This window comes from Myotis yumanensis, unplaced genomic scaffold (assembly GCF_028538775.1).
Source record: "Myotis yumanensis isolate MYYU_CA2020_CCGP unplaced genomic scaffold, mMyoYum1.0.hap1 SCAF_7, whole genome shotgun sequence".
Taxonomy (NCBI): domain Eukaryota; kingdom Metazoa; phylum Chordata; class Mammalia; order Chiroptera; family Vespertilionidae; genus Myotis; species Myotis yumanensis.
In genome coordinates this window covers 36,245,084-36,271,864 of record NW_027223758.1, presented here as the reverse complement: position 1 = coordinate 36,271,864, position 26,781 = coordinate 36,245,084, and the positions used below count along the sequence as shown (strand labels likewise).

At 43.2% G+C, this 26,781-nt stretch overlaps 1 protein-coding gene across 1 annotated transcript in view; it reads left to right on the top strand.

Moving 5' to 3' along the window:
* Positions 1–26,781, top strand: part of LOC139013836 (ER degradation-enhancing alpha-mannosidase-like protein 2) — a 148,011-nt gene that overhangs the window by 60,546 nt on the left and 60,684 nt on the right. The gene's annotated exons all lie outside the window — the stretch shown is intronic.

The following is a 26,781-nucleotide window of genomic DNA, read 5'->3' as shown; positions in this document are numbered from 1 at the left end:
GAGGATAGTGTAAGGAGCCTCTGGGACAACTTCAAGCATACCAACATCAGAATTATAGGGGTACCAGAGGAGGAGAGAGGGCAAGATATTGAAAACCTATTTGAGGAAATGATGACAGAAAACTTCCCCTACCTGGTGAAGGAAATGGACTTCCACGTCCAGGAAGTGCAGAGAACCCCAGGCAGGAGGAATCCAGGGAGGACCAAACCAAGACACATCATGGTTAAAATGCCAAGAGCAGAGGACAGGGAGAGAATCTTAAAAGCAGCAAGAGAAAAAAAGTCAGTTACCTACAAGGAAGTACCCATGCGACTGTCAGCTGATTTCTCAACAGAAACCATGCAGGCCAGAGGAGAGTGGCAAGAAATATTCAAGGTGATGAATAGCAAGAACCTACGGCCAGGATTGCTTTGTCCAGCAAGGCTGTCATTCAGAGTTGAGGGTCAGGTGAAGAGCTTCGCAGATGAGAAAAGGCTGGAGGAGTTCATCACCACCAAACCAGCATTGTATGAAATGCTGAAAGGTATTCTTTAAGAAGAGGAAGAAGAAAAAGGAACTCTTACCATTTGCCACAGCATGGATGGAACTAGAGAGCATTATGCTAAGTGAAATAAGCCAGTCAGAGAAGGATAAATACCACATGATCTCACTCATTTGTGGAATATAATGAACATCATAAACTGATGAACAAGGACTGATCCAGAGACTGAGAGGCATTGATTGGACTGTTGGGCCTTGGAGGGAAGGTAGGGGAGGGTGGGGGTAAGGAGGAAAGATCAACCAAAGGACTTACATGCAAGCATATAGGTCTAACCAATGGACACGGACAATGGGGAGGTGAGGGCATGAGCGGGAGGGGGTAGGGGGTAACGTGGGTATAAGGACACATATGTAATATCTTAATCAATAAAAAAAATATATTAAAAAAAGAGTAATTGCTTTAACTATTTTGTGCATAATTTCCAGATTTTGTAATGTACATATAAATTTATATAAGTAGAGTCTGGCTAGTGTAGCTCAACGGTTGAACACTGAGCTATGAACCAAGAGGTCATGGTTCTATTCTTGGTCACCGCTGGATCCCCAGTAGAGGGTGTGCATGAGGCAGCCAATCAATGATTCTCTCGCATCATTGATGTTTCTATCTCTTTCTCCCTCTCCCTTCTTGTCTCTGAAATCAATAAAAAGATATTTTTGAAAAATTTATGTAAGTAGATAATTTTTATACAAATTGGATCACATGACACATATTGGTCTTCCATGAGCTTTTTTTAACTGTGTCATGAACATTTTCCTATATCAGAGTGTGTGTGCATAATATTTCTTTTAGTGACTGCATAGTATTCTACTGTATAAATGAACCATGGTTCATTTAACCAGTCACCTATTGATGAATATTTAGGTTATTTTCAGTATATGATATATAAAAACCTCGCTGAATAGTCGTTTCCTCTGACAGAATATGACATCGCAATTTACCAATCCCTTTCCCTTCCTTTATTTCGTTTAACTTCACTGCAACCTACCCAGTTTCACAATTTACCCAGTTATTGTGCGTTTATTTATGTATGGACTTGCCGTCTTCCCGTGAAACCTGCATTCCCAATCAGGATATCTAGTCTGTTCTGCGCACCACTGTATTGCCAGTGACCTGCTCAGTGCCAGGTGCAAAGCAGGCCCCTAAGAACTATTTATTGGCTGAATAGGCTCCCAATAACTGCTGACTGAATGAACTAACAAGGAAATTGCGCAGGGAGTCGAGGTCGGCGGAGAGTCCAGGGCGGAAAGACAGTGAGGAATTACAAGAGGCTTGATTCCTGGCCTGGAGCCCAGGATCTTTCCCAGGCCAGTTGGCTGTAACGTCCCAAAACAGACAAGAAATAGGAGAGTGCGTCCTAGACCTGGGGGACCTCGTCGCCGAAATGGCGCACCCAGGGGCCCGAAAAAAAAACCGAGGCAGCAAAGTTCCCAACGCACCTGCCCCGTCTGGAACCAAGACTACATTTCCCAGCAGCCTCCTCGGCGCACACAGTCCCTGCCACGCGGCTTGCGCCTCCACCGACGGCCCGCTGGGGGCGCTGCGGCGACCCCTCTGCCGCCCCGTAGAAATCTCCGCGGCCCCGGGGCCGCTTGCTTCCTGTTTGTCCGACGAGGAGACATGGCGGCGGCGCCGGCGGCTCCTGGGTCTGGGGCCGGCCGAGGGCGACGGGCGGCGGCAACGGTGGCGGCTTGGGGCGGATGGGGCGGCCGGCCGCGGCCCGCTAACATTCTGCTGCAGCTGCGGCAGGGCCAGCTGACCGGCCGGGGCCTGGTCCGGGCTGTGCAGGTACGAAGCCGGCCCGGAGGGGCGGGGCGGGGCGGACCAGGCGGGAGCTGGCGGGGGGCCGGGGAAGAGGCCTTTCCGGCCGCCGCAGGACGGGCCCGACCCCCCTCGGCCGGCCGCGGGGTCTCCCCGGGAGTGGCGCGCACGCTGTCATCCGCGGCGGGTGGTGGGCACCGGCCGTCTCCAGGCCCCGGGTTGGGGGCCGAGCGGGGCCGGGCTGCATCCCGCACTGATGGCGTGTGCGAGCCCGGGGCCTGCGTCTGGGTCCTGCCTTCCCTGCGCCACGTCCGCACGTCTGGGGACTCCGGCGAGTCTGCTTCGGTCCTGCGCGCCTCGAGTTTCCGCCTCGTCCAGTGACTGGGGCGGGCGGTCATCGTTCCAGCCCCTCCGTGTTCCTAAGTTTATCGTTATGTCATTCTCTCACAGAGGCCTTTCCTGGACCCCCCGCCCCAAGGGGGCCTCATTGTTGTGCAGTCACAGTCCTGAGTGTGTTTCGTCCACATTACTTTCTTAGTGTGTAATTACATATTTCTTTGTTGTCTGCCCCATTTTTCTCACCGGTATCTCATGGTAGGCTTTGCTCCAGCGGGTGCGGGTACGGGATCTGTTTGCCGATGCAGTGTCCTGGTTAAGAGTGGTGTCGGGCCCGGATGCAAAGCCCTGCGCTCTCTTGCGTGGGCAAGTGACCTTCTCTGCCTCGGTTTCCCCCATGTGTAAAATGGAGATAATAATTAGTAACCTACCTCAGGGTGTTGTGGGGGTCAGAGGAGTGTATTGTGTAAAGCATTAAATGCGTTTCCGGTGCATAGTAAGGGCAGAAGGGTAATCAGTTAATATTAATGCTATATTTGGTATCTAGTTTATAATAGGCGCCCAACGTATGATTATTTTATTTTATTTTTTTAACGAATGAAGGCCATTGCTTTAGGGTAAAGCAGGATGAATGACTTAAGCTCCTTGCTCCTTCCCATCCCCCTCCATGTTCCCAGAACTTACATTGTAAACACACCAGTAAAACATTAACTTAATTTAAAGACAGCTTTTGCATAAAGAAACTTTTTTTAAAAAAATATATTTTTATTAATTTCAGAGAGGAAGGAAGAGGGAGGGAGAGATAGAAACATTAATGATGAGAATCATTGATCAGCTGCTTCCTGCACACCCCCCACTGGGGATCAAGCCCGCAACCTGGCATGTGCCCTTGACTGGAATTGAACCTGGGACCCTTCAGTCCGCAGGCCGGTGCTCTATCCACTGAGCCAAACCGGCTAGGGCCATAAAGAAACTTGAAGGATACACAAAAAAGTAATAAAGTGGTTGGTGGGAGTGTGGTGGCAATTGTGTCGATGGAGAGAATATGGGAGTGAGACTTTCTACAGTGTAACTTCGTATATGTGTGTTAATCTTGAGCCATTTTGTAGTGTTTATTCATGATTAGAAGGACAGAATAACATAAAGACTAGATGGTCACTTTGTATGGAGGTTTACAGATGAAGCCGTTCCGGGTGAGCAGTATTTTCCTGGACATAGGGATAACCATAGATGAGCAACTTTTTCCCGCTGGCGTTCTTCTCTATCTGCCTTAAGAAGCCTGGAAATACTTGCTCTATCCTTCTTTAAACCAAAGTGCCTTACTGAGTTGGGTATTAGGACAGGCAGAAAGGGAGCTAACTCTCCGTTACTGATCAGATACTTTGGCTCAAGGATTGTGCAAGGTATACAGTGTTTTTATTTAATCCTCAGTGTTGTTTTTTAATTCAATGTCAGGACTCATCCCTTAACACAGATGAGATAACTAAGGCACTGAAAGGTTAGATAATTTGCTCCTAAACACCACTTTGATAATCCTGTATGTTCTGAGGGCAGTGGAGAGGCACAAGAGTTCTTAAGCATAGTGAATGGAGCAATTTAGGACACTTAATTAATTTGTTTTTAGTGTTGGATTATTTGGAATCAGAGGAGACTGGAGGAGTTCAGATAGAAGGCTCCTGCCAGCGGTTCTCAACCTGTGGGTTGCGACCCCTTTGGCGGTTGAACGACCCTTTCACAGGGGTCACCTAAGACCATCCTGCATATCAGATATTTACATTACGATTCATATCAGTAGCAACGTTACAGTTATGAAGTAGCAACGAAAATAATTTTATGGTTGGGTCACAACATGAGGAACTGTATTTAAAGGGCCAGAAGGTTGAGAACCACTGGTTTAGGCTGATGGTTGTGATGATACAGTATACAGGCGTAGGAACTATTTCAGAGGTGGAAATGGAGACACCTTTGCAGAACTGTAGTGAAGATAAAGTGGGGACCTTCATCTTTCTTTTTTTTTAAATTTATTTATTTATTTTTTTATTGCTTAAAGTATTACAAAGGGTATTACATATATCTCCTTTTTTCCCCCCCGCCCTTGACAATCCCCTGGTCTCCCCCCCCCCCCCCCCCCCCCCCCCAGTGTCTTATGTCCATGGGACCTTCATCTTTCAAATGTATCCTTTCCTGGTAACTTTCCTTGATTTCTTCTTTGCCAACCTCCCACCCCCTCTCTCCTCCATATTGCAGAATAAATTAGTTCTGCAAAGGTATTTCTTTTCTTTTTTAAATCTTCACCAGAGGATATGTTTTTCATTGATTCTAAAGAGAGAGTAAAGGAGGGAGGGAGGGAGGGAGGAAGGGAGCGAGGGAGCGAGGGAGGGAGGGAAGGAGAGAGAGAGAGAGAACCATCTATGTGAGAGAGAAACCTCAATTGGTTGCCTCCCTGTATTCACCCCAACCTCGCCCTGACTGGGGATCTAACTGCAACCTGGGTATATGCTCTGACTGGGAATCAAACCCAAGACCCTTCAGTGCACAGGACGATGCTCTAACCAACTGAGCCACACTGACCAGGGCCTCACAGGTATTTCTGTAGCACAGTAAGCATATCCATTATGGTATGAGCTATAATAGGAAAGACCAGATTAAAAAAATATATTTTTTAACTGTGATATAAAAAAACAGAGCATCTATGATCTTAACCACTTTTAGGTGTACAGTTCAGTAGTGTTAAGTATATTCACATTGTTGTGAAACAGGTCGCCAGAATTTTTTCATCTTGAAAATCTGAAATTCTAACCCTAGATCAGCGGTTCTCAACCTGTGGGTCGCGACCCCTTTGGGGTTGAACGACCCTTTCACAGGAGTCGCCTAAGATCATCGGAAAACACATATATAATTACATACTGTTTTTGTGATTAATCACTATGCTTTAATTATGTTCAATTTGTAACAATGAAATTGGGGGTCACCACAACATGAGGAACTGTATTAAAGGGTCAGGGCATTAGGAAGGTTGAGAACCACTGCCCTAGATGGTTTCGCTCAGTGGATAGAACGTCAGCCTGTGGGACTGAAGGGTCCTGGTTCTATTCTGGTCAAGGGCACATGCCCTGGTTGCAGGCTCAATACCCAGTAGGGGGCGTGCAGGAGGCAGCCAATCAGTGATTCTCTCTCATCATTGATGTTTCTGTCTCTCCCTGTCCTCTGAAATCAATAAAAATATATTTAAAAAAAATGAAAATCTGAAATTCTATACCCAGTAGGCAACCCTCCCCCTTCCCCCTCAGCCTCTGGTAACTACTACTCAACTTTCTGTTTCTGTGAATTTGAATACTTTAGATAACTCATATGAGTGGAATCATTCACTTAGAATAATGTCCTTAAGGTTCACCCACATTGTAATATGTAACAGGAAATCTTTGGAAAAGACCAGATTTTCAAGATGGACCTAGATTGAACCCTAGTTCTGTCATTCACTAGTTGAGTGACCTACGTTGTATTATTTAACCTCAGTTTCCTTATTTCTAAAATGGCAATAACATCTACCTCATAGTGTTGTTAGGAGGATTAAGTGAAATGATACGTCTAAAATACTTGGCAAGTGTGTGGCACATAGCAGATGTTCATTAAAAGTTGCTGTCAACCTGCAGCTATTAGGGACATTATCTTCTTGAGGGACTTTTTCTTATTTTTCTTTACATCTGCAGAGACTGAAATGGTGCCAGACACTTGATAGGAACTCAGGTCTCAGTAAATTGTTTGAAATGAAATACTTTGAGGGCAGTCTTCCTCCTCCTCAGTCATGTTCTATCTACTCACAAACAGTCTAGTGGTTTTAAAGAATTCTGGAATCAGATTACATAGGTTTGAATCCCAGCTCTGGCCCATGCTTGCTATGTGTCTCTGGGCAAACTACTTAATTTCTTTATATCTCATTTCATTTGTAAAATAGGGACAGTCATGGGGCTAATCTGTTAAGGTTAGGAACAAGTGAGTTAATACATATAAGCACCTAAATAGTGTCTGAAACACAATAAGCATGCTGTAAAGGTTAGTGAGTATTGTTTTTAACAAGTACTCTATATTCTGATAGATCCTAAATCTATATTTCCATCCTGATATCTTCCCTTTTACTCCAGATGGGTATACCCAAATACCTTCTCATCACCTCCAGTTAGATATCTAATGGACATCTCAAACTTAATATGTCAAAAATAATATTCCTGATTCCTCTTCCACCGAAGATGATCTTCCTTCCCCAAGTCTTGCCCATTTCCCTAAATGGAACTTAAGAGAAGCCTTGGAGAAGACTCCTGGCCACATGGTTTAGAATAGGCCTGTCCCACTTAGATTTTAGTGTGCCTTATTTCCATCTCCCTTTCAGTTTGTCCTCTGTTCAGGTAATAAAAAATGCTGGTATGATGCTTTAGCACTTACAGAGCTTATTCACACTTCTCAGCACATTTGATCCGTAAAGCAAATCAGACCCTCCAATGCCATCTCACTGCAGTTAGAACCAAATCCATATTTCCTACCTACAACACCTAGAGATACTGCTTCAGATACTCCTGGGTTATGACATCCTTGTTCTGTTTTCCAAATGCCAGTCATTGTTTTTTTAATGATTATTGCCGTATAAAAATTCCTGTTTTCCCGAGTGTTAATTACTTCATATTTTTTACTTAGATGGACTCCTCCCTTAAAAAAAAGTATTCAGTAGGTGCTACTTGTTTTACCATTATTCTAATAAGCATTAGTATTTGTGAAACCTTAGGGGTTTAAGTCAAATATAGTCTTCCCCTGCCGGTCAAGGTAATTTGGTACTGAAAAACCCCTGGATAGGATAAATTCTCAAATTAAAAATATAAATATTATTAATCTTAATAGGAAGTTTTTGTATTCACAGGCCATAAATTTCATTTCTAATTATATTGAAACAAAACAAATCCTATTAAAGTGGACACAAGTAATCATTGGTTCCCATTTGTTATCAGAATAACATAAGGTATTTAATCTTCATTAATTATCCTTTAAGATGGCTATTTCCTTGCACTTAATATGATATTTTGAGGTATAGATATCTTACACTTAGGATTAAACAAACAATGTACATTGGTGTATATAGAATTCAGCCTTTAATTATTTAAAAAGAAAAGTGCAATAAAGACAAAATAAGTCCGTGAAAACTATAAATGTCACATTCACTAAACAGGTTGATAGCCTTAGTAGCATGATGTAAGAGATTATCACATATAAACTGTTAAACCACAAGTGCTCCAAGAGAAAAAACCCATACAACACCTGCCAAAAATTCAAACTTTGAAGATGACTGGATGTTGGCTCTTTCATCAGTACTCAGCTGTTCACAAGGAAAACAAAATCCAAATGATTATTTTAAAATGAGAGTAGATGCCTTGTGACATTGAATACCTAGAATATGATCGTGAAGATCTCTCAGTATCATGAGCCTTATAACAAACAGCAGTGCCCTGCCCTGCCCTGCCAGCGTGGCTCAGCGATGGAGCTTCTACCTGTGAACCAGGAGGTCACCATTCGATTCCCAGTCAGAGCACATGCCTCAGTTGTGGGTTCGATACCCAGTGTGGGGCCCGCAGGAGGCAGCCGATCAATGATCCTCTCTCATCATTGATGTTTCTATCTCCCTTTCCCTTCCTCTCTGAAATAAATAAAAATATATTCAAAACAAAACAAAAAAACCCAGCAGTGCCCTGCCTTGTTTTTCACTCCCATGTCCCCGTCCCCCCCCTCACCCCACCCCCCAGGCAACCACTGTCTACACTGTAGCTATTTCTTTTGCAAGGAAGGGTCCAGGAAACAGGAGAGCCAGTATTTCTAAATAGCATGCTTATAAGGCTGTTTACGGACTTTTAAATTTTAGACATCTATTTTCCTTCCTATTGTAGAAGATTAAAATTTAATTCACAGCCACCTGTGCCACATGTTTTGTGTCCATCATTCTCCTGTTGTAGTTCTATCATAGTTTGGGGTGTTGGCGTTAAGTATTTATATTACAATGGTGATGATGATATTATTTACAGCAATTGTATTCAACAATTATTTTTGTTTTAGAATTTTTTAATTTTTCTTAGAGTTAAAAGCCACCCTTTCCCCCCTATTTCTTAAATCGAGATATAAACATAAACAGTAAAATTCACCATTTTTAGTATGTATTTCTATGTATACGTTTTGATAAATGTATACAGTCCCGTGACCACCACTAGTTAGGATATAGAAAATTCCCACATAGTAGTCAAATCCTTTTCAACCCCAACCTCTGGCAACTGCTCGTCTGTTTTCTCTATAGACTGTCCTAGAAATGGAATCATATCCATATGTAGCCTTTTGAATCTGGCTTTTTAAATTAATCTTTTAAAAATTGCCTTGGCTTTTTGTGTTCATACAATTTATTCCACAATTCTAAAACTCTCCCCCCCCCCTTTTTTAAAGAAATCCTTCTTAGCCCTGGCCAGTGTGGCTCAGTTGGTTGGGTATCAGCCTTGCACCAAAAGGTTGCCAGTTCTATTCCCAGTCAGGGCACATGCCCAGGTTTTGGGTTTTGGACTTGATCTTGGTAGGGGGCATGCAGGAGGCAGCCAATTGATGTTTCTCTCCCTCTCCCTAAAAATCAATAAAAAATATTTTTAAAAAAGAGAGAAAAATCATTAGAATTCTCCATCCTTCTGCTCCAGTTTGAACAAGTTCCTTGCTTGGACAGCTAAACAGCTGAATTCTTGGGATTTCCTGTCACCAAATTCAGAGCGTTTTATTTTTCTCATGTTTAGATTCTGTTTCCTGAATCCTGTCTCCCTTTTTCTCGGGTAGTGTATTCTCTAGTAGCCTCCTAAGAAGGAGTACATGGGAGATAACTTTTTCTTATCTTTCTTTTTTTTCTTTTTTAAAAAATATATTTTATTGATTTTTTTACAGAGAGGAAGGGAGAGGGATAGAGAGTTAGAAACATCGATGAGAGAGAAACATTGATCAGCTGCCTCCTGCACACTCCCCACTGGGGATGTGCCCGCAACCAAGGTACATGCCCTTGACTGGAATTGAACCTGGGACCCTTCAGTCTGCAGGCAGACACTCTCTCCAGTGAGCCAAACCAGTTAGGGCAACTTTTTCTTAAAAGCTTGTGTGTCTGAAAAGGTCTTTCATTCTTACACTTGTCTATTTAGTTTAGCTGGATAAAGATTTTAATTTGCAAGTCTTTTTCCTTTACATTTTTAAGGTGTTATTCCACTATATTTAAGCATTTGGTATAACTTTGGGAGACTCTGTTCTGATTTCTGGTCCTTTGTATATGACCTATTTCCCCATACCTCAGCCCCTGAAAGCTTTTTAGGATACCCTCTCCCCCCATCTCTTCTCCTCCCCCCCTCCTCTAGTATTCTGAAATTTAGCCATAATATGCATTGATGAAAATCTTTTTATTCATTGTGCCCGATATACACTATGTAGATAAACATTAAAATACTAGAGGCCCGGTGCACGTCGCTCGGCCTGGCCTGCACCCTCTCGAAATACGGGACCCCTCGGGGGGGGTGTTGGCCTTCTTTCAATCAACATTGTTAGGTTCATCCCTGCTGATGGTGAAGCTGTAGTTCATTTTCTGTATGGTATTCTATTGTATTAACAAACCACAATTTATTCTATTTTCGATGAGTATTTGGGAGTTTTCCAGTTTGGGGCTATTATAAATGATGTTTATAAGTACATTCTTGTATATGTTTCTTGATGTGTATATGCACAATTTCGGTTGGATATATACTTAGAATTGCTGGGTTATAGGATATGCATAGGTTCAGCATCAATAGCCATTACAGAACAGTTTACCAAGTGGTTGTACTAATTTACATTCCCACTAGCAGTGTATGGGTTGCTGTTGTTCCATGTCCTTGCTAATGCACGGTGTTGTCAGTCTTAACTTGAACCATTCTTATGTGTGTGCAATGGTCTCATGATCTTAATTTGTGTTTCCCTGTTGGCTAAGGAGGTTAAGCACCTTCTCATATGTTTATTGCCCATTTGGACACCCTGTTTGGTGGATTGCCTGTTTAAATCTTTTGCACATTTTTTGGTGTGTGTGTGTGTGGGGGGGTTCATTGACTTTAATTTTTTTCATTTCCTAATAGCTTGGCAGATACTTTCTCTCCTTTGGTGGCTTGTCTTTTCAGTCTCTAAAAAGATCTTTTGCTGAACAGAAGTGCTTAATTTTAATACAACTCATGGTATCACTATCTTCCTTATGTTAGTACATGTTGTATTTGCCTAGTTCAAGGTCATGAAGATATTCTGTTTGTCTTTTAGAAGCATTATTGTTTCATCTTTTATATTTAAATATACACTCTACTTGGAATTGATTTTGGGGTGTGGTGTGAGCTTTTCTATATAGATACCTAGTGTGACCCATTGTTATTTATTGAAAAGTCCCTCTTTTTTTAAAAACATATTTTATTGATTTTTTAGAGAGAGGAAGGGAGAGAGATAGTCAGAAACATCGATGAGAGAGAAACATCAATCAGATGCCTCCTGCACACCCCCTACTGGGGATGTGCCAACAACCAAGGTACATGCCCTTGACCAGAATCGAACCTGGGACCTTTCAGTCTGCAGGCTGACGCTCTATCCACTGAGCCAAACTGGTTAGGGCTGAAAAGTCTCTTTTATCTCCCCATTACTTTTTTAGTACCACCTTTGTGTGTCTCATGTTATTATGATTCACTAATCTGTCTATCCTTGTACTGACACATTGTCTTGTTTTCTGTAACTTTGTGTTGATTTTGTCTATAGTATATTGAATAGGAGTAGCTGCTTCTACTTAGTTATCTTTAAGATTCCGTGGCTCTTCTTGGCCCTTTGCCATTTCCATAACATTTTATAATGAGCCTTACAGTTTTACAACAATATTTTGATTGAGATTGTGTTCAGATTGCATTTCATCTATTAAATATAATACTTTTATTCTTTTTTCCCCTTTTCCCTACTCCCCGTTCCCTTTCCTCTTCTTGTTTTCTTTGGTTTGATCTTAATTTCTTTTGATAATTTTTTCTAGTTTTCTCTGTAGTGGTCTTGCCTAACTTATGTTACATTTGATCCCCGGTCAGGGCACATGCCCGGGTTGCAGGCTCAATCCCCAGTGGGGGGTGTGCAGGAGGCAGCCGATCCATGATTCTCTCTCATCATGTTTCTCTCTCTTCCTCTCCCTCTCCCTTCCTCTCTGAAATCAATAAAAAAGAAAATATATATATATATATATATATATATATATATATATATAAAAGATTCTATCTTTGTCCTTAACACTTGGCATTTTAATTATGATGTGTCTTGGTGTGAACTTCTTTGGGTTCCTCTTGTTTGGGACTCTGCACTTTCTGGACTTGTAAGTCTATTTCTTTCACCAGATAGGGGAAGTTTTCTGTCATTATTTCTTCAAATAGGTTTTCCATTTCTTGCTCTCTCTCTTCTCATTCTGGCACCCCCATAATGTGAATGTTGGTACGCTTGAAGTTGTCCCAGAGGCTCCTTACACTGTCTTTATACTTTTGGATTCTTTTTGCTCTTTTGATTGGGTGTTTTTGCTTCCTCATTTTCCAAATCATTGATTTGACTCTTAGAACCCTCTACTGTTGAATCCCTGTAAATTATTATTTATTTCAATTAGTATATGCTTAATTTCTGACCGGTCCTTTTTCATTTATTTGAAATTCTCACTAAGTCCCTTGAAGCTCTCATTAAGATCCTTGGGCATCCTTATAACCATTGTTTTGAACTCTGGATCTAGTAGTTTGTTTGCTTCCATTTCATTTAGTTCTTTTTCTGGAGATTTCTTCTGTTCTCTCATTTGTGACACGTTTCTTTGTCTCTGCATTTTGGCTGCTTCCTTGTGTTTATTTCTATGTATTAGGTAGAGCTGCTCTGTCTATTGGAATTGGTAGAGTGGCCTGGTGTAGTAGATGTTTTGTAGGGCCTAGTGGCTCAGCCTCCCCAGTCACCTGAGCTGGTCACTCTAGGTGTGCTCCTGTGTGGGTTGTGTGCACAGTCTTGTAGTTGAGCTTTGACTGCTATTGGCGTCACTGGGAGGAATTGACCTCCAGGCCAATTGGCTGTGAGGGCCAGTTGTGAAGAGCTGCTGTGCAGGACTTGCTTCAGTGGGGTTTTGGTACTCATTGAGTCTGCCTCTTGAGTGTGTTGCTCCTGGATATGTAGAGTTGTAATTTGGTATGGTCTGAAGCTAGCCACCTGGCCAGAGCTACAGAGAGATCTGCAGATGGCTGTGACTTGTGTTGGGCTTGGAAATGTCCAGATGAGGCCCAGCCGTGAAGCAAGGCAGGCCGGTGCTAGTGGCAGGTCTTGAGCCTCATATTGATAGGTATGGGGTACTCTAACTCCAGCTGCTGGTTGTTTTAGAGATTTTAGGGAAGTTTGAAGCCTGAGTCAGGACAGGCCATTCATACAGAAAAGCTACTGCAAGCTTGGGTGGAGCTGCAAATTGGATGGGGCAGGGTCTCACTAGGGCTGAGTAAACAGTGTGAGCGAGGCTGATAGAAGTTCTGCAACAGGGGAGGTCTCAGCATAGGAACAATGACCCCAATGAGGACCCCTGTCTGGGAGAAAGCAGCCCCTGAGTACTTGCTCCAATGCCAGATAATGCAATTCCTCTCTCTATGTCTCTGGATCCGCCCAAGCTGCTGCCCCAGCACAGGAGCTCAGAGGGAGCCAGTCTGTGTAAGTTCATGTGCTGGCCCTTTAAGAGGAACTGCCTGGGTCTCCAGCAGCCTATGTGTCACATAGCCACAATCCCCACTGTTTTTTACAGCCTGAAGTTACCAGGACTTCTCTTCCCAGCTCTGTGCTGAAGGATCTGGTGTGGGGCTAGGATCCCTTGCTCCTCATGTGAGGCCTCTGCAGCCAAGATATCCCTCCCAATTAAAAACACCACATGTAGTGTGGGACCAGCCATTCTGTGCCCCCACCCCTTCTACCAGTCTCAATGTGCTTTCTTCTTTTTTTATTTTATCTTTTATTTATTTATTTATTTATTTATTTATTTTAAATTAAATCTTTATTGTTCTGATTACATTTGTTCCTCTTTTTTCCCCATACCTCCCCTTCTCCCAGTTCCCGCCCCACCCTCCGCCGTCACTCCCCACCCACTGTCCTCATCCATAGGTGCACGATTTTTGTCCATTCTCTTCCCGCATCTCCCATTCCCCTTCCCCCCCCTCCCCCCAAGAATAGTCAGTCCATTCCCCTTCTATGTCCCTGATTCATTGTAATCACCAGTTCATTCTGTACATCAGATTATTTATTCACTTGATTCTTAGATTCACTTGTTGATAGATGCATGTTTGTTGTTCACAATTTGTATCTTTACCTTTTTCTTCTTCCTCTTCTTAAAGGATACCTTTCAGCATTTCGTATAGTACTGGTTTAGTGGTGATGAAGTCCTTTAGCTTTTCCTTATCTGTGAAGCTCTTTATCTGACCTTCAATTCTGAATGATAGCTTTGCTGGATAAAGTAATCTTGGTTGTAGGTTCTTGGTATTCAGCACTTTGAATATTTCTTGCCATTCCCTTCTGGCCTGCAAAGTTTCTGTTGAGAAATCAGCTGACAGTCGTATGGGTATTCCCTTGTAGGTAATTGAGTCTCTTTCTCTTGCTGCTTTTAAGATTCTCTCTTTGTCTTTTGCTCTTGGCATTTTAATGATGATGTGTCTTGGTGTGGTCCTCTTTGGATTCCTTTTGTTTGGGGTTCTCTGCGCTTCTTGGACCTGTAAGTCCATTTCTTTCACCAGGTGGGGGAAGTTTTCTGCCATTATTTCTTGAAATAGGTTTTCAATATCTTGCTGTCTTTCATCTTCTGGCACCCCTATTATTCTGATATTAGTGCGCTTGAAGCTGTCCCAGAGGCTCCTTACACTATCTTCACTCTTTTGGATTCTTTTTTCATTTTGCTTTTCCAGTTGGGTGTTTTTTGTCAAATCTTTGGTTTGATTCTTGTGCTCCTCTGGTCTGCTATTTGGTATAATATTCTTTATTTCAGTCCGTGTATGCTTACTTTCTAATTTCTTTATCGTAGCATCGAGGGTCTCATTAGTTTTCGTGAGGCTCTGCACAAGTTTATAGCAAGCCCTCAAAATTGCGATTCTTAGCTCCATATCCTCCATTTCTGTCATGTTTTTTTGTCTCCACATCTTTTATGCTTTCTTGGTGCACCCCCTTGTGGTCTTTGTGCGCAGTCTTGTTCTAGCCAAGCCTTAATTGTTGTAGTTAACACTAGAGGGATTTGACCACCAGGCCGACTGGCTGTAGGAATCAGCTGTGTAGAAAACATCTGCCTTCTGGGGAGGCGCTAATCCAGCCTTTGCCTGAGGCGATCGGCAAATGGCTGTGCGCAGGGTTTGGGCGGGGCGGGCTCAACAGGGCGGGCGGAGGGAGCAGTTATGGCCGTTCTCAGTCCCGTTCCCAGAGGCTCTGCTTCTCAGAACCCCGGCAGCCGCTGCAAACCTCGGAGAGAAAGCTGCCCTCAGGTTCCAACTGATGCCGGATCCCGCTTCTCCCGTTTGAGTCTGGGTCCCTAGAGACTCGCCCGGATCTGGAGCCCAGAGTCTGAGACTCACTCCTGACCGAAAACGACAACCGCGCCCTCAGCCACCAGCCCGCTTTGCGCGCGCACCTCGGTACCTTTGTATTTTCCACACTGCGCCTCCTCTGAGCCTCGGTTTGCTGTTCTCTTTCCTTCTAGTTGTAGAGTCTCTCTTCAGCCAGCCTTCCTGTGGTTCTGGGTGATGTCCATTCCGTCTTTTAGTTGTATTTTTGAAATGGTTGTTTGCGGCAGCGGTCTCCGGTGTTTACCTACGCCGCCATCTTGGTCTCCGAAAATCTTTATTTTATCTTTTAAAATATTTTTTTTATTGATTTCAAAGAGGAAGGGAGAGGGAGAGAGATAGAAACATCAGTGGTGAGAGAGAATCATTGATCGGCTGCCTCCTGCATGCCCCCCACTGAGGATCAAGCCCGTAACCCAGGGGTCCTCAAACTTTTTAAATGGGGCCAGTTCACTCTCCCTCAGACTGTTGGAGGGCTGGACTATAGTTTAAAAAAAAACTATGAACAAATTCCTATGCACACTGCACATATCTTATTTTGAAGTAAAAAAACAAAACGGGAACAAATACAATATTTGTATTTGCATGTGGCCCTCGGGCCATAGTTTGAGGACCCCTGCCATAACCCATGCATGTGCCCAGACTGGGATTGAACTGTGACCTTCTGGTTCCTAGGTTGATGCTCAATCACTGAGCCATACCACCCAGGCTGTGCTTTCTTCTTACTTCTCTAGTTGTAGGACTCCATTCAGCCAGATTTCAGGCAGTTCCGAATTATGGTGGTTCTGTATTTTTGATGTAGTTGTGGGAGGCGGGGAGTACCCAAGTTTACCTATGCCACCATATTGGTTCTCTCCCAAATAGGTTTTCAGTTTATTTCTCTCTTCTCCTTCCTGCACCTTCATGATGTGACTGTTGGTGTGCTTGAAGTTGTCTCAAAGGCTCCTTATACTATCGTCATCTTTTTGGATTCTCTTTTCCTTTTGCGGTTCTAATTAGGTGTTTTCCTTTTCCTTATCTTCCAAATCTCTGGTTTGATCCTCTGCTTTATCTATTCCACTGTTTATTCTCTCTAATGTATTCTTCATTTCAGTTAGTTTATTCTTCATTTCTGATGGGGTGTTTGTTTTTTTTTTTGCTGTTCTATTTTTTATATTTCCTATATCTTTGTTGAAGTTATAACACCTTTATTGAGATGTAATTTACATGCTATACAAGTAAGCCATCTATAATAATAAAAGCGTAATATGCTAATTATACCGGACAGCCAAATGACCTTCCGGACGTTATTCTGGACATCCTTCTGGACAAAGCCGCGGCAGTGGGGGCTGAGTCAGAGGCGGTTAGGGGCGATCAGGCAGGCAGGCAGGCAAGCAGTTAGGGGCGATCAGGCAGGCAGGTGAGTGGTTAGGGGCGATCAGGCAGGCAGGCAGAGGTGGATAGGGGCAGTCAGGCAGGCAGGTGAGTGGTTAGGGACGATCAGGCAGGCAGGCGAGTGGTTAGGAGCCAGCGGTCCCGGATTTCGAGAGGGTACAGGCCGGGCTGAGGGACCACCCTCCCCCTTCGTGCACCGGGCCTCTAGTTTAAATGTACAAGTCAGTGTTTTACCATATACATGAGTTATGCATCTATCACCACAATCAATTTTAGGATATTTCATCACCCCAAAAGAAACACTATAATCAGTTGGTAATCATTCCCCATTCCCCACCCCCACCCTCACCCCCAATCATCTTCTCTCAGGCTCTAGGCAACCACTAATTTACTTTGTGTCTTTTTGGATTTGCCTATTTTGAGCATTTCACATTGTTAGAATCAAACAATATGTGGCTCATTGTGGCTGGCCTCTTTCACTTAGTATAATGTTCTCAAGATTTGTCCATGTTGTAGCAAATATCAGTACTTCCGTTTCTTTTTATTGCCATTTCTTTTTATGTTCCATTATATATGTGTATTATATTTTTAAAATCCATTCATCAGTTGGTAGACTTGTTTTTCTCCCACTTTTGGGTTATTATGAATAATGCTGCTATGAATATTTGTGTACAAGATTTTGCATGGATATCTGTTTTCATTTCTTTGGGCTCAATATGGTAATTCTATATTTAACTTTTTTTACAAACTGCCAAACTCTTTTTCCAAAGTGGCTGTACCATTTACATTCCCACCAGTAATTTATGAGGGTTCCAATTTCTCCACACCCTTATCAACACTTGTTATTATCTGTCTTTTTAATTATAGCCATTCTAGTAGGTATAAAGTTGTATCTCATTTTGGATTTGATTTTCCTGATGACTAGTGATGTTGAGCATCTTTTCCTGTGCTTATTGGCCATCTATATATCTACTTGGTGTGCCATAGAATTTTATTAATTAGTTTGTGTGTTCCATGAGATGAAAAAGGTTGAAAATTGCTGATCTAGGTAATCAAATTTGTGGGCATGTTATTCATAGTATTCCTTATTATCCTTTTCATGTCCAAGGGATCAGTAATGATGACCCCTCTTATATTTCCTTTTATTAAAAACTAGAGGCCCAATGCTCAAGCCCGGCCTGTGCCCACTCGAAGTTTGGGACCCCTTGGGGGATGTCCACCTGCTGGCTTAGGCCCGCTCCCCGGGGGAATCGGGCCTAAGCTGGCAGTCAGACATCCCTCCGGCAGTCCAGGAGCCCTTGGGGGATGTCCACTTGCCAGCAGGGAGCAGGCCTAAGCTGCAGTCGGACATCCTTAGCGCTGCTGAGGAGGCGGGAGAGGCTCCCGCCACCACCGCTGTGCTGGCAGCCGACAGCCTGGCTTGTGGCTGAGCAGAGCTCCCCCTGTGGGAATGCACTGACCACCAGGGGCAACTCCTGCATTGAGCATCTGCCCCTTGGTGTCAGTGTGTGTCATAGTGACCAGTCATTCCCAGTCTTTCTGCTGTTAGGGTCAATTTGCATATTACCCTTTTATTATATAGGATAGAGGCCAGGTGCACGGGTGGGGGCTGGCTGGTTTGCCCTGAAGGGTGTCCTGGATTAGGGTGGGGGTCCTGTTGGGGTGCCTGGCCAGCCTGGGTGAGGGGCTGATGACTGTTTGCAGGCTGGTCAAGCCCCCCAGTAGGGACCCTCACCCCATGAGGGTGTGGCCAACCTGGTTGAGGGGCTGCGGACTGTTTTCAGGCTGTTCACACTCCCTTTAGGGTGGGGGTCCCTACTGGGGTGCCTGGCCAGCCTGGGTGAGGGGCAGGTGGCCGTTTTCAGGCTGGCCACGGCCACGAGCTGGAAGCAGGTATCTGGGATTTATTTATCTTCCATAATTGAAACTTTGTAGCCTTGAGTGGAGCTCAGGGCTGGCCAGGGCAGGCGGGAAGCTTGGCTTCCTCCATCGCCAGGGGCAACCCAAGCATCCTGCTCGCTCCAACTCAGTGGCCACTGCCATCTTAGTTGGGTTAATTTGCATATTTGCTCCTGATTGGCTGGTGGGTGTGGCTTGTAGGTGTGGCAGAGGTACAGTCAATTTGCATGTTTCTCTTTGATTAGATTAGACTAGAGGCCCGGTGCACGAATTCGTGTACAGGTGGTGTCCCTCTGCCTGGCCAGTGATTGGGCCGATTGAGGGGGCTGGCCGGCTGGGGAGGGACCGCGGGAGGTTGGCTGGCCACAAGAGGTTGACTGGCCGCAGGAGGTTGGCTGTGGGAGCACACTGACCACCAGGGGGCAGCTCATGCGTTGAATGTCTTCCCCCTGGTGGTCATAGCAACCGGTCGACCTGTCATTCGGTTGCTTAGGCTTTTATATATAGAGAGATTAGAGGCTCAGTGCATGAAATTTTGTGCACTGGGGGGGGAGGTGTCCCAGCTTCGTCTGGAAGATTGTCCAGAAGGATGTCTGGTCTAATTACCATATTACGCTTTTATTATTATATACTAGAGGCCCGGTGCACAAAAATTTGTGCACTCGGGGGGGGGGGAGGGGGGGTCCCTCAGCCCGGCCTGTGCCCTCTCGCAGTCTGGGATCCCTCGGGAGATAACGACCTGCTGGCCTAGGCCTGCTCCCGGGTGGCAGAGGGCAGGCCCAATCCCTAGGTGCAGCCCCTGGTAGGGCTCAGAGCAGGGCTGATTGGGGAGTTGGGGCGCCGCCCCCTGTCATGCACAGAGCAGGGTGGATTGGGAGGTTGTGATGCCACCCTCAGTCATGCTCAGGGTAGGGCCGATTGGGGGGTTGGGGCGCCGCCCCCTGTCACACTCAAGGCAGGGTCAATGGGGAGGTTGCGGCACCACCCCCTGTGATGCACAGAGCAGGGCCAATCAGGGGGTTGGGGCGCTGCCCCCTTTCACTCACAGAGCAGGGCCAATCAGGGGGTTGGGATGCCACACCCTGTCACACACAGGGCAGGGCCGATGGGGAGGTTATGGCTCTACCCCGTCACAGACAGAGCAGGGCCTGTGGTGGTGGGGGGGGGTTGGGGCGCCGCACCCTGTCACACACAGAGTCGCAGGGCGATCAGGGGGTTTGGGCGCTGCCCCGTCACGCTGATTCGGTGCCAGGAGGCCTCGAGGCTCCTCTGATCCCGGTGCTGGGAGGCATATTACCCTTTTACTACATAGGATAGAGGCCTGGGGACCGGCTGGTTTGCCCTGAAGGGTGCCCTGGATCAGGGTGGGGGTCCCCACTGGGGTGCCTGGCCAGCCTAGATGAGGGGATGATGGCTGTTTGCAGCTGGTCACACACCCTTCAGGGTGGGGGTCCCCACTGGGGTGCCTGGCCAGCCTAGGTGAGGGGCTGAGGGCTGCCTTAAGGCTGGCGATTGACTGAAGCTCCCAACTGCTCCTTTTTTTCTTTTTTTTTTTCTTCTGGGCCAGCTTTAGCTCTGGCTCTAGCTCTGAGGCTTCCGCTGCTGGTTTGTTTGCCGTTCTGTAATCGAAACAATGTATAACTTCAGCTCTGAGATCCCGGCCTATATTTGTTAGAATGTTTCAAACTGCCGGCTCAGAGGCCGCCAAGTCAGGCGGGGAACGTTGGAGTCTGCAGTCACTGGAGCAAGCAAGCCTCATGTTCGCTTCCAGCTGCCTGGCTGCCGGCCGCCATCTTGGCTGACAGTTAATTTGCATAAGGATACGCTGATTAGCCAATGGGAAGGGTAGCGGTCGTACGCCAATTACCATGTTTCTCTTTTATTAGTGTAGATTGTGTTCTATTAAGATACAGCTTTAGTTAAGAGGAGTACGTATGGTATTTCATTTATATACTCCAGAAATGGCATCAAGTTAATTAGTTATGATTCTGGGCATTGTTCTGGATTCATTGATATTCTTGGAGAAGGAATGCATGTTTTTCCACTGTTTTCTCACTACTGATGGACCAGAAGTCATTTAGAGTCATCTTGGTTTTTCTAATAATTATATCTGAAGAGAGCAATTCAGTGTTGTGCAGTTATATCACTAACGAGTGAAGTTTTTCTTCTATTATAAGATCTATTGTCTGAAGAAAAGATAATTAAATTACCATTGACTCCATCTCATTTTACCTTTTGTCACATTTTTGTTGATTATTTACATCAATAATGACAAGAAAACAATTTTTACATGTAGAATTTGTCATTATTTCCATGTAAAGTGGAGCCTGATTGCCAGAATACTTTTGATTGGTAGCAGCAATTACCATGGTTCCTTGGCTTAAAAAAGATTTTATGTTAGAGATCATCACAGCAAATCTATGATAAACCTTCATATCCAGAAAGACAACCCCAAGATAGCACACGGTTTTGACCTGGAGGATCTGGAGAGATAAAGCTGTGTACTTGCTTTTGGAGGTCAAAAGATTTTATTCTGTGATGGATCTCACACAAAACACAATAAAGCTCAGTCATCTTTATTTTAAATATTTTTTTCTGGTATTCCAATTATACGTATATTACACACTGTATAATTGTCTCACAATTCTTAGATATTATGTTCTGTTTTTTGTTTTCCATTATTTTTTTTCCTCTCTGTATTTCAGTTTGGGAAGTTTTTATCTTGAAGATATTCTTTCCTTGGCCATGAACAGTCTACTGATGAGCCTGTCAAAGGAATTCTTTATTTCTCATAGTATTGTTGTTTTTTAATTTTTAGCCCATTGTTTATTTTGTAATTTGGTTATTTGTCTTTATTATTAAGTTGTAAGAATTCTCTATATTTTCTGGTTATTAGACCCCTATCAGGCCCTTATATGATTTACAAATGTTTTCTCCCATTCTGTGGATTGTCTTTTCACTTTCTTGGTAGTGTCCTTTAAAGCACAGACTTTTTAAATATTAAAGACATTCAGTTTATTTTATTTTTCCTTTGGCTGCATATGTTTTAGGTATCATATCCATGAAACCATTGCTTAATCTCAGGTCATGAAATGTATACTTATGTTTTCTTCTTGCAGTTTTAGCCCTTATATTTAGGTCCTTGATTTTGAGTTCATTTTTTAATATGATGTGAAGAATTGTCTTGATATTATTGTCAAGTGGCCATAAATCAGGTGGCCATAAATGTTAAGTGTTTATTTTTGCAGTCTCAGTCCTATTACATTGATCTAAATGTCTACCATGGGGCCAGTCACAGACTTATTATAGACTTGTAATAAATTTAGAAATCGGGAAGTATGATTTTTTTTCCAACTTCATTCTTCTTTTTCAAGATTATTTTGCCTATCCTGAATCCCTTACATTTCCATATGAATTTTAGAATTAGTTTGTCAATTTCTGCTGTGGAGCCAACTTGGATTTTTATAGGAACTACATTGAATCAATATGGGAAGTATTGCATGTTAGCAATATTAAATCTTCCAACCCATGAACATTAATGTCTTTGCATTTACTTAGGTATTTTTTTTTATTAAATCTTTATTGTTCAGATTATTACATTGGTTCCTCTTTTTTCCCACCATAACTCCCCTCCACCCAGTTCCCACCCAACCCTCTGCCCTCACTCCCCACCCACTGTCCTCATCCATAGGTGCACGATTATTGTCCAATCTCTTCCCGCATCCCCTACACCCCTTTCCCCCCCCAAGAATAGTCAGTCCATTCCCTTTCTATGTCCCTGATTCTATTATAGTCACCAGTTCATACTGTTCATCAGATTATTTATTCACTTGATTTTTAGATTCACTTGTTGATAGATGCGTATTTGTTGTTCATAATTTGTATCTTTACCTTTTTCTTCTTCTTCCTCTTCTTAAAGGATACCTTTCAGCATTTCATATAATACTGGTTTGGTGGTGATGAACTCCTTTAGCTTTTCCTTATCTGTGAAGCTCTTTATCTGACCTTCACTTCTGAATGATAGCTTTGCTGGATCAAGTAATCTTGGTTGTAGGTTCTTGGTATTCATCACTTTGAATATTTCTTGCCACTCCCTTCTGGCCTGCAAAGTTTCTGTTGAGAAATCAGCTGACAGTCATATGGGTACTCCCTTGTAGGTAACTGATTTTCGTTCTCTTGCTGCTTTTAGGATACTCTCTTTGTCTTTTGCTCTTGGCATTTTAATGATGATGTGTCTTGGTGTGGTCCTCTTTGGATTCCTTTTGTTTGGGGTTCTATGCGCTTCTTGGGGTTGTAAGTCTATTTCTTTCAGCAGGAAGGGGAAGTTTTCTGTCAATATTTCTTCAAATAGGTTTTCAATATCTTGCTCTCTCTCTTCTTTTGGCACCCCTATAATTCGGATGTTGGTACGCTTGAAGCTGTCCCAGAGGCTCCTTACACTATCTTCGTATTTTTGGATTCTTTTTTCATTTTGCTTTTCCGGTTGGGTGTTTTTTCCTTCTTCGTATTTCAAATCTTTGACTTGATTCTTGCGATCCTCTGGTCTGCTGTTGGGAGTCAGTATAATATTCTTTATTTCAGTCAGTGTATGCTTAATCTCCAGTTAGTCCCCTATCACAACATCGAGGGTCTCACTAGATTTCTTGAGGATCTCACTACATTTATCGGCGGTCTCACCAGTCTTTTCGAGGATCTCACTACATTTATCGGTGGTCTCACCAGTCTTTTCGAGGGCCTTACTCAATTTATCAGCAGCTTCTAAACAGTTCTTTAAAGACCTTAAAAGTGTGGTTTTGAACTCTATATTCAGCATTTTGCTTTCCTCCATTTCTGTCATTTGTGTCCTGTTTCTTTGTCTCGGCATTTTTTATGCTTCGCTGTGTCGGTAGAGTGCCTTTCTGTGCTAAGTGTCCCAATTACCTGAGGTAGACACTCTTGGTGCACCCCCTTGTGGGCTTTGTGCACAGTCTTGTTGTAGATAAGCCTTGATTGTTGTAGTTATCACTGGGAGGAATTGAACTCCAGGCCAATTGGCTGTGAGAATCAGCTGTGTCTGCAGTGGGAGGACTTCTGTGCTGGAGACACCCCTCTGGGGCAAGACTTGCTTCAATAGGGCTTTGGTGCACACTGAGTCTGCCCCCTAAGTTTGTCTTTTATGGTTCCACAGAGCTGCATACTGGATGGTCCCACTCTGACCTCTGGGCTTCCTGGCTCCTGGCTCTCTAGGGAGGTGCTAATCTAGCCTTTGCCTGAGGCTATCCAGCAAAAGCCTCCCTGCAGGGCTTGGGCGGGGCGGGTCCCACGGGATCAACAGGGCGGGGCTAGCAGTTATGGCTGCTCTCAGACTTGCCCTCAGAGGCTCTGCTTCTCAGTGTCCGGGTAATCGCTGCAAGCCCCTCGGAGAGAAAGCTGCCCTCAGGTTCTGACCGATGCCAGACAGTCCCGCTTCCCCCGTATGAGTCTGGGTCCCTAGAGACTTGCCGGGAACTGGAGCTCAGAGCCTGAGATTCCCTCCCGATTGAAAACGACAACCGGGCTCTCAGCCGCCAGCCCGCTACGCATGCACTCCGCACCTCAGTATTTTACTTCCGCACTGCGCCTCCTCTGAGTCTCGGTATGGTTTTCTCTTTCCTTCTAGTTGTAGAATTTCCACTCAGCCAGCCTTCCTGTGGTTCTGGATGATGTCCGTTCCGTCTTTTAGTTGTATTTTTGAAGTGGTTGTTCGAGGCAGCAAACCCCGGTGTTTACCTATGCCGCCATCTTGGTTTCTGACTGTACTTAGGTATTTTTAAATATCTGCTCTTTTAATTTCATTGTACAAGCTTGTATTTCTTTTGTTAAAATTACTCCTGAGTATTTTGGGGTTTTTTTGATGATATTATAAATGGAATTATTTTCTTAATTTTGGTTTTGGGTTGTTCATTGGAAGTGTATAGAAATTCATCTGTTTTTTGTATATTGATTTTGTATCCTGCAATCTTGCTGAACTTATTAGCTTTAATAGTTTGTGTGTGTTCCTTAATATGCAGGATGGGACGAAAGTAGATTTACAGCTGTGAGTACACGTTACACAGAGTATATTCTGGTATTATTATTTAATTACTATATTTTCCATATGAACAACTTTACACCTATTTTTGCCCCACCCTGTATTTTATATACAAGATTATGTCATCTGAAAATATAGTTTTACTTTTCCTTTGCAATCTGGATGCTTTTATTTCTTTTTCTTGTTTAATTGCTCTGACTAGAATTTCTAGGACAGTGTTAAATAGATGTGGTGAGAGTTAGCATCCTTGTCTTTTTCCTGATCTTAGTGGGAAAGCATTCAGGCTTTCACCATTAATTATGATGACAGCTGTGGATTTTTGGTAAATGACCTTTATCAGATTGATTACATTGATTGCACGTTGAACCAACTTTCCATTCCTGGAATACTTGCTTGGTCTTGGTGTATAATTCTTTTTATATGTTGCTGGGTTTGCTTTACTAGTATTTTTCTGAGGATTTTTATGTCTATTCTCATAAGAGATATTGGTCTGTAGTTTTTGTGTGATGTCCTTCTTTGTCTGATTTTTGGTATCAGAGTAATAGTGGCCTCATAGAATGAGTTGAGAGGTGTTCCTTTGTATTTAATAGAAGCATCTCTATTTGAGCTTTTCTTTGAGGGTAGTTTTCTTACTTTTTTACTAAATTGCTAACTTGATCTCTTGTAGGGTCATCACATGTTCTGTGTGTGTTTTTCTTGAGCCAGTTTCTTTTGGTTGCATCTTTCTAAGTACTTGTTTATTTCACAGCAGTTTTCTAATTTGTTTGCATACCGTTGTTCCTAGTATTCATTTATAAAGTTTATTTTTGTAAGGTTGCTAGTAATGTTTGCTCTTTCATTCCTGAATTTAGTAATTTGAGTTCGTGTAAGTTGGTCAGTGGAAGTAAAGTTTTCACTCTTTTTCAAAGAACCAGCTTTTGATTTTGTTGATTTTTCTCTGTTATTTTTCTGTTCTCTATCATTTAATTTACAAAAATATTTTTTATTTCCTTGTGCTTGGTTTGTGTTTGGTTCAGTCCTTTTTTTCTAGTTTCTTTTGGTAGAAGTTTGAATAAGTGATTTGAGATCACCTCTTTTAAAAATATAAATGTTTACAGCTGTAAATTTGTAAACACTACTTTTGCTAAGTTCCATAAAATCATGGTGTATGTTTTTTGTTTTCCTTTCAAGGAAAGGAAAGGTGTTTTTCCATTGTTTTTGGATTTGCATTGATTTGAGCTTTAGAATGATGAAATTCCTACCTAATATTTGATCATTTTTTATCTACAGAAATGGTAATTTCCTATGGTTTATCTTTATCCTGATACATTACTCTCACAAACATTACCTCCCATTATCACAGTATTATCTTATTTTTACAATTAAAATATGCTCAGGAAGGATAATGGTACTTGTCTAGGTATTAGGACCAACATGTATCAGGATAGACTAAGACATTATTGAAGACTTGCATGTCCTATACTAGTAATAACAGTTACCAGGAGCTTTTACCTGATTGAGGGACAGGTGCACATGAAAATAATTCACATCCGGCCCCTGATAGTGGTTTGTCCCACTAGTGTTAGTGGAAATTGCCGTAATTGATTAATGTACCTATCATTAAACTAGTACCTGGCATTCTTTGAGAGAAGGTATGCATGACAAACAACAGCTTGGTACCTACTCTAAAGGAGTTTGTAGGTCATAGGAGGAGGTGAACACATGAGCTATTAATTATGATACAGTAGGATAAATGTTAGATACGGGCCCAGCAGAAGGGCACCTACTCTTTTAGAATAGAGAGGCAAAGGCCAGTCAAAGAAATTTTCTGGCTGTTTGGTTTGCATTTTGAAGATGGAGAAGAAGCATCCAGGTAAAAGAGACAGGGAGGGGACATTTTAGGGGAAGAACCTGTGCAGAGGGGCAAAGAGAAAGAACGTGTGTATTTGGACTCTAGAGTGTGCATTGGGAAAGAGATGAGACTAGAAAGGAAAGTAGGTGATAGAATATGAAGGGTGTTGTATCACAAGGCAAGAGTTAACTTTTAACTTATAGGCTGCTGAGGAGCTTTTGAAGGTTTCTAGAAAGAGGTCTTTGAATTATTTGTCGGCGGGGTGGAGGGTGGGGGTTGGGGAGGCAGTTGCTCTTCTTTGCCCTATATGCTAATACAGTTGTCCCTTAGTATCTATCTAACAGGGATTGGTTCCAGG